The sequence below is a fragment of the Lepidochelys kempii genome, chromosome 13, assembly GCF_965140265.1.
Source record: "Lepidochelys kempii isolate rLepKem1 chromosome 13, rLepKem1.hap2, whole genome shotgun sequence".
Lineage (NCBI taxonomy): Eukaryota > Metazoa > Chordata > Testudines > Cheloniidae > Lepidochelys > Lepidochelys kempii.
Window position 1 is genome coordinate 4,271,749 of NC_133268.1, and position 8,498 is coordinate 4,280,246.

An 8,498-nucleotide genomic window follows, 5' to 3' on the forward strand; every position below is an offset into this window, starting at 1 on the left:
AGCCCCAACTGCCCGGCCCTGCTCTCCCTGGGGCTCGGGCTGCCAGCCCCGCGCAGAGCGCTGGGGTTCAGACGGCTGGCTCCCCCGCTGACGGAGGAGCTCAGGCTGCCAGCCCCAACTGCCTGGCCCCAGTCAGCCGGGGGCTCAGGCTGCCAGTCTTGTGTGGAGCGCTAGGGTTCAGGCAGCTGGCTCCCCTGCGGATGGAGGGGCTCGGGCTGCCAGCACCAACTGCCCTGCTTCGCTCTCCCTGGGGCTCGGGCTGTCTGCCCTGCAACCAGGTCCCACCTGCTGCCTCCAATGCCCGGGGTCCTCTGGCTGCCATGAGTGAAATTTTTCTGGCGAACCCCCTGTAATGTTGTGCGAACCCCAGTTTGGGAACCACTCTTCTCGTACAACTCCCTTGGGAAACCCTGGGCCTAGTTTTGAGAAGGGAAAAGATGCAGGAGCATTGCAGGATGCTAGTGCTGCATTAAAAATAATGTATGTGTAAATGATCAATGCCTGTCTACTTTTCCTGACTACTGTACCCCTTTCAGGAGTCTGATTTCTTGCATACCCCCATGTTTCACCTCACCTGAAAATTATTTGCTTAGAAAATCAGACCTAAAAATACAAAAGTGTCACAGCACCCTGTTACTGGAAAATTGCTGACTTTCTCATTTTCCCGTACAATTATAAAATGAATCAATTGCACTTAGATTTTTTCAGTGTCTAGTATGTAGAGCCGTATAAACAAGTCATTGTATGACATTTTATTTTGTACTGACTTCGCTAGTGCTTTTTATGTAGCCTGTTATAAAACTAGGCAAATATCTAGATGACTTGATGTACCCCCTGGGAGACTTCTGCGTCCCTCTGGTTGAGAGCCACAGCTGTAGGCGATGCTGGCAAGTGGTTAAAAAGCTGTAGGCCAAAAAGTGACTGAGGGGAGTGAGCCCCAGGTTAGTTCTTCAGAAAAGTCAGGTCACTCTCATACCCTTGCAGACTGCCTTCAGTTGTACGTGGGCATTTTTTCATTCCCTCTGGGAATAGTTTAGAAAAGGGCGGGAGGTGTTGTTTTTTAAACTTCCTCTTGTTCTCGCCACTGGAATGAGCCAGAGTAACCAAAGTTAACCTGCTGTGTACCCCACCGCCTAAAAAGCCCCTCATTTTAATTCTTAAACAGCAAGGTCTTGAATGAAAACATTCCGTGCCAGTGGGCTGCTCGGGCTGTGGTGCTGTCATTGCATGGGGAGTGTCAGTTCTTTCCCATCCTAGCCATTGATTCATCATTGCTTCCATCTCATTGATCTGCTTGTATTGGAAATTTATCTCAAATACATCACTCTGCTAGAAATGTATGCGAAAGATTAATTGAACTTGACTGTAAGCTTCCTTCCAGTTATTCCTCCTCAACCTTATTTTTGGCTTCTGTCCCATATATGAGCTTTGGTGGCAGCAGCAGCAACAATTCTGGAAGCTCTTCAAGCCAGAGAAACTTGGAATATGGAAAAGCAGCAGCTGAAACACTGGCTTAAATTTTTAGCATGATAATCCTGGAAAATAGCTTCTTGGAAACTGTGTTGACAGTCATGTGTGACTAAAGCAGTGCAAGGAAAAGGGAAATTCTGACTCTGATTAGTCTGGAACTGCTCCAAAGGCTGCACAACATTTGGAGAAGGATGAATATGGAGTAGACATATGTTTCAGGGAAAGACAGCAGAGCTCTGTGACCTCATAGGGAAATATTTTCTCCTTTCAGAGGGCAGCCAGGTGGCTGAACTGGAGACTTCCACTGGCCGACCACAAAAGCTATTTGGTTTTATTCATATTTGCTGCCTCACTTCCAAACATGAGGCCGCAGTCTATCATGATCCGGTCATGCAGCTCCCAGTGCCATCCACATGAGTTGTGAGCAACAATCATAGGCATAATATTGTTGAAAGCACTTCACTCCGCAGATGCTGGATTCTTTTGTGGCGTAGAAAAGGTGGGTGGAGGGGAGAGCCAGAGCACCAACTCAGTTTTCAATGGCTTGACCAGCTTCACATAGGGTAAAAGAATAAGAACATCAGCCCTGTGTTGTCAGATGTGGTTATGACCTGCCCAGGATGGATACACTGGATTTGGGGTTTGATCCTGTCTGTCTGTCACGACTACTTATATTTGATCGGGTAGTCCGTTGGTACATAATATAGTGCCATCTCCTTTCTCCCAGGGTCAAGCAGAGCTTTTCCCATTGCTCTTCAATGTCTCTCTGAATTGGTGGTAATTTGAGGAAATATCGTGTACTCCCTTGTGTTTTGGACACTGCAGTAGAAAGAGCCTCTCTGTTGCAGTGGGTGCATGGTCTTATGCATCTCTTTTCAGCTGGTCCCATGAGAGGAGGGCAATGGCTCTCCTCCGTGAACAGGATTTGGCCTATTGTCTCCAGTTCTCCATATCCCCACCTAGCCATGAACTATCAATATATCTTCCTCATCCACGGTCAGGCAGAGAACTTGTCAGTCCCTGGCACATCTCCTTGCAGGCTGAGCAATAAGGGAAGAATGTTTGCTTTTCCACAGCTGTTAACTCAAGGATTACAGTTGAAGACATTTTATGGCAAGGCTGGACTGTCAGGGTGAGGGCAGGAGGCAGGTTCCAAGCAGAAAGTACAGACCCCCAGACAGCTGCTGTAGGTGCTAGCACTGATGGGAGAAGAGATTTGTGTTTGTAAATACCTCTATCAAAGGATCTTAAAGTGCTTTACAAACACTAATAAACTGTCTGATTACAGCTGTCATTAGGAAATTTGTCCTCCTTTTGCAGAAGAGGAAATGGGAGTGAGGGCCACATCTTTAAAGGTATTTAGGCACCTGACTCCCATTGATTTCAATGTGAGTTATGCACCTAATTGCCTTTTAAAACTCTGGCCCTGAAGGGTTAAGTACAATACCCAAGACCACATACCTATACCCTGTTACCATTACAGTGCTAGCTGCATCTTTGCCCCCTTTCTGGTCGGTGTGCACCCTGCACTCAGTTGGCAGGCCTCAAATCTAAATGCCCTGGGGTGGAAATCTGCATTTATCCTACTTTTAGACCAGGCCCTCGGCTACCATACCCTGTGTACTAACTTTGCTTTCCTAATAGGTCTGACTGGGTGTGGTACCTGTCGTTCTTCCTTGTGCCAGTCTGTGACCAGTGGTATTCAGTGACAAAACAGTCGTCTTAAAGCCAAAATACTGTTTTAACAGTAGGAACAAAGCATTTAGAGGATTTTAGAACACAAACTACACGCGTCTATCTTACATTATGGCATGTCACCCACTGATGGCAGCCAAGACATCCTGCCCCCGTAAGGACCTGTCTGTCAGTCTGGTCTGACAACTCTCTGCTCTCTCCCTTTTAATCCAACCAGAGCTCCTCTGTTCTTGTGACTTCGGGCGTTGGCCCCAGTCACCCAAACCAGTTCTGTAAATTAGCTGGAACTAGGCAGTAGAATCTTCAAAGCTACTTCAGGCCTTTGTCTCTTATCAACCATTAACCATCAACCATTTTCTGAGGAGTGGCTTATTTTGAGCCATTGTTCCCTTTTCCCTCCCTGACAACTCCTTTATTAATCTAAATCAATATATTCATACAGCAAACATCCCAATAATCAGGTCACCATACAGTATTCATAAATTATTACAGAGCATCATCACTTCTTTCAGAATCTCCTCCTTCCCATTCCTCTGGTTTTTTTTTTAAACCTGATTATTTTTCCTCGTTGCTCTGAATTTATAAGATCTGTATTCCCAGCACTGCTTGTCAGATTCTGGGGCTAATGTTACCAGGTTCGACGCCTTTTACTTAATATTGACATTTCCTCCTACACTGGTGCTGTTGACTGTGCAGCAGTTAGCCTGCATCTTGGACCCCCTTCCACTGCTGAGAAGGTTCTTCTTTCACAGCAGTTGGTAATTTTTTTTCATTGCATCACTTCACTGTTGCAAGGAAGATGTTGTTCATGATGCAAAACTCTGGGACCCAACCTAATGTGTAGTATTTCTGAAGCACCTACCATTGGGGCATTAATGCAGTGGTATCTATTTACTGTGTGCCCCTGGTCAGGAGTCATGATCTTGGGCCTCCATCAGTGCAGCCAGAAAAGCAGACAAGGTTACAGTCGTTGGATGGAAAATATTTTTGCTCCACGCCGCTGCGAAGATCAACCACTCATATAACAAAGATGGATCAAAGATTCATCTCAACCAGGAGAAGTAGGTACTTCATAAAAATAATAATACAGTTGCAGTGTCTGAACTGAGCTTTCGTAGAGAAGTAACTCAGGAGAGCAAGGCTTGGCTTCTTCCCTGTGCCAGTACGAAAATTCATAATGTCAAAATGGAGATTCATAGAACCAGGAATTACAACACGCATCCACCAAGGGCTGCAGAGATGGGAAACGGAAAAGTGAACCATCAAACTAGGGTATGGCGGGATTTCAATGGAGCTGATTTGTAACTTCAGTTTTTATCTGTTTTCAATAAATCCTCCCCACCCTGAAAATATTTGTAGTAATTGAAACACGGGGACATTAGTAATTTATATATAAACTCCACCAAATATTGCAACGGTCCCAATTAAGCAAAACGCAGACCAAGAGATCTGATTTTTCTTTTAATTTTCAAGTGCGAAGTCTTCTGCAGTCATAAGAGATGATAAAAGGTATCTAGGCCCTTACCCTCAACATGGTGTTCAGTTTCGAAGGACCAGAGAGAGGCACAAAAAATGATTTGGAGACATCAATGAGAAATGTCTATTAAAGGGTGGAAAATAAATAAATAACCCTTACTAGTCTGGTTAGGTGAGTAAAGGGGGATATGACTGTTGTATATAAAATAGTGAAGGTTACAAAGGTAGTGCTTCTCCTGTTTGTCTGATCCCAGGCGCTGAAATTAAAAGGCAACAAATTCCAAGCAGCTGAAAGGAACTACTTTTTACATAACATGCAATTAAGTTGTGGAATTTACTACTCCATGCTAATGTTAAAGCAAATATTGTTTGAAAAAATAATTTGATATAAATAATAGCAACTCTATTTTAGACTAGGGAGACCAAAATTACAAAGGCTTCACTCTGAAAAAATGGATCAACAATGGGAGCAAGGATGAAATTAAAACTTTTAGAACGTAAGCAATTTGGAGTAGGATCATATCTTTGTTTGTACAGGTTTTGTTTTCCCTAATGCACTGGGGAACTGATTCTTTCTGAGTCTCTGGATGCTATAGGAACAGAAACATCACTGAATAATAATGAAGTATCTTCCATTCAGGAGCAGGCCACAGTTGGAGACAGGATGGACCATGTATCTGTCCCAGCATGTGATCAATTCAAGGAATACTAATAAGTGTGTATATGTCTTTCTTCACCTGTTTGGGGCACTATAAGGTGACAAAGTAGCTCAATTTTGCTTGGTGGCTCTTCAGTGCACACCAAGATAATGGGCATGTGCCCACTGATGTATTGAATGAATGGCACTACTGCAGTATAACAGGATTCAGCCTGATTATTCTGTTAGTAAATGCATTATAATTTATTCCTTTAAAAATGTGGGTCAGAGTAGTCAAATGGGAAAAGGCCTGTTAGAACTGTGAAAGGCCAGAAGCTGTGCTAATGCATATAATGTGGAGATCTCACAAGGCCCAGATATCAGAGAATCAAAGATGTATAGCATTTGAAGGGACCTCAAGAGGTCACCTTGTCAAGACCCATGCGCTGGGCAGGACCAAGTAAACCTAGACCATTCCTGACCGTTATTTGTCCAACCTGTTCTTAAAAATCACTGGTGGGGTGACGCCACGAGCTACCTGGAAGCCTATTCCAGAGCCTAACTATCCTTATAGTTAGAAAGTATTCCCCTATTTCTAACTATGGCGCACAGAATGGGACACAGGACTCCAGCAGAGGCTTAACAATGCCTAGTAGAGTGGGACAGGTACCTGCCATGTCTTACATATGGCCCTCCTTTAACACATGCCAGAATGATATTAGCCTTTTTAGCAACTGCATTACAGTGTTGGGCTCATGTTCAATTTGTGCTCTCCTACAGCCCCATCTCCTTTTCAGCAGTATGGCTCCTAGCCAATTATTCCCCAGTTTGTGTTTGTGCATTTGATTTTTCCTTCCTAACTGTAGTATTTTGCACCTGTGCACTTGTCTTAATTGACCTCTTAAGGGGTAATAAAGGGCAAACTGGAACTGAATGTGAAAGGTGTTGGTGCAAGTGAAACCGTTTGATCCTTAGGTTTTGAAAGATTACTCAACTCTGCAGGGCTTTTGTTTGAGACCCGGTGCTGTAACCCAGCTATGCAGTGCTTAATGAAACATTGGAAAGGTTATCCAGGGCTCCCTGCTTAAACAATGGTGGACTCATGTCATAAATATAAAGGGAAGGGTAAACACCTTTAAAATCCCTCCTGGCCAGAGGAAAAACCCTTTCACCTGTAAAGGGTTAAGAAGCTCGGATAACCTCGCTGGCACCTGACCAAAATGACCAATGAGGAGACAAGATACTTTCAAAGCTGGGGTGGGGGGGGGAGAAACAAATGGTCTCCCTGTCTGTGTGATGCTTTTGCCGGGAACAGAAAAGGAATGGAGTCTTAGAACTTAGTAAGTAATCTAGCTAGATATGTGTTAGATTCTGTTTTGTTTAATTGGCTGATAAAATAAGGTTTCAGAGTAGCAGCTGTGTTAGTCTGTATTTGCAAAAAGAAAAGGAGTACTTGTGGCACCTTAGAGACTAACAAATTTATTTGAGCATAAGCTTTCGTCCGATGAAGTGAGCTGTAGCTCACGAAAGCTTATGCTCAAATAAATTTGTTAGTCTCTAAGGTGCCACAAGTACTCCTTTTCTTTTTTTGATAAAATAAGCTGTGCTGAATGGAATGTATATTCCTGTTTTTGTGTCTTTTTGTAACGTAAGGGTTTGCCTAGAGGGATTCTCTATGTTTTGAATCTGATTACCCTGTAAGGTATTTACCATCCTGATTTTACAGAGGTGATTTTTTTTTACTTCAATTAAAATTCTTCTTTTAAGAACCTGATAGCTTTTTCATTGTTCTTAAGATCCAAGGGTTTGGGTCTTTGTTCACCGATGCAAATTGGTGAGGATTTTTATCAAGCCTTCCCCAGGAAAGGGGGTGTAGGGTTTGGGAGGATTCTGGGGGGAAAGACGTTTCCAAACAGGCTCTTTCCCTGTTATATATTTGTTAGACGCTTGGTGGTGGCAGCAATAAAGTCCAAGGGCAAAAGGTAAAATAATTTGTACCTTGGGGAAGTTTTAACCTAAGCTGCTAAAAATAAGCTGAGGGGGTTTTCATGCAGATCCCCACATCTGTACCCTACAGATCAGTGGGGAAGGAACCTTGACAACTCATATTTCCAAATGCATAAGCTTGAAGGGAGTTCACAAGTTCAGCATACTACATGGACAATGATATCACCACCAGGAGAATAAACAGAAGAATCCTGGAAATTTAAGCTACTGGGAAAAACACCCAGACTTTGAGCCTGTGTGTGTGTGTGTGTGTGTGTGTTTAAAAAAAAAAAAAATGAAAGTAATGCATGTCTGTGCTATAGCTGCCATCTTTTCATCTTACCATTCCAGTAATTTTAAATAAAATACATACCACAAATTGACAGTCATGATTAAAGGTTGGTTACAGTAAAAAAGGATGCTTTTAAAGATACCTTAAAATATGGTTTAGAATTAGCTGCATTTATTTTTGTGCGCCAAATGCCAAAAAAGTAAGGCAGATGCTTGAGAAATAACTAACTTTAAATGTCTCTGGGTGACTTAAAATACAAACCAAACCAACATGTCAATCAGCTCTACTCTAATGCTCTGACGTGAGCTATCAGGGAGCCCTAGTGGAGCATGGATGTGGCCTCAGAGAGATCAGATACACACTTTTTTTAGCATCCAAAGTGATTTTGCAAGAAACATAGATCTGCTGTGATACAGAATAGTAAATAAAGCATATTCCAGTAAAAAAGTCTTCACTTTACCTGCTCCTCTACTGTGTTCTCCATCTGAACTCCATATGACATTGGTATATGGTGAATGCTGAGCCATTAAAGCAGACTTAAATGGAACCAGTTGGTGTGATTTTGGGAGGCTTGAGAGTGATATGTATATATGTCACTGGTGCCACATCCTCCATCAGGCAGTGGCCCACTTTGAGGAGAAGCGTCTTGCCCTTAAAGCAGAAAAGAGAGAGAAGGAAGGAAAAAGAAAGAATTTCTCCCAGCAGGCAGCTGACCCATCAGGAAATATCTGTATCTACTGTGGGCAGATCTGTGGTTCCAGGATCAGACTCCTGAGTCATCTCAGACCCATATGTAAATCTGTAGTAGAGATCATCCTCGAATTGAGGGATTGCCGATGATATATTTCACTGATCTCTTTTCTCAAAACTGTCTGAATCACTTTTGCTCAAACTTAAAAAAATGAAATCCCTGCTGAAGCATGCAATATTAGTTCCAAACAG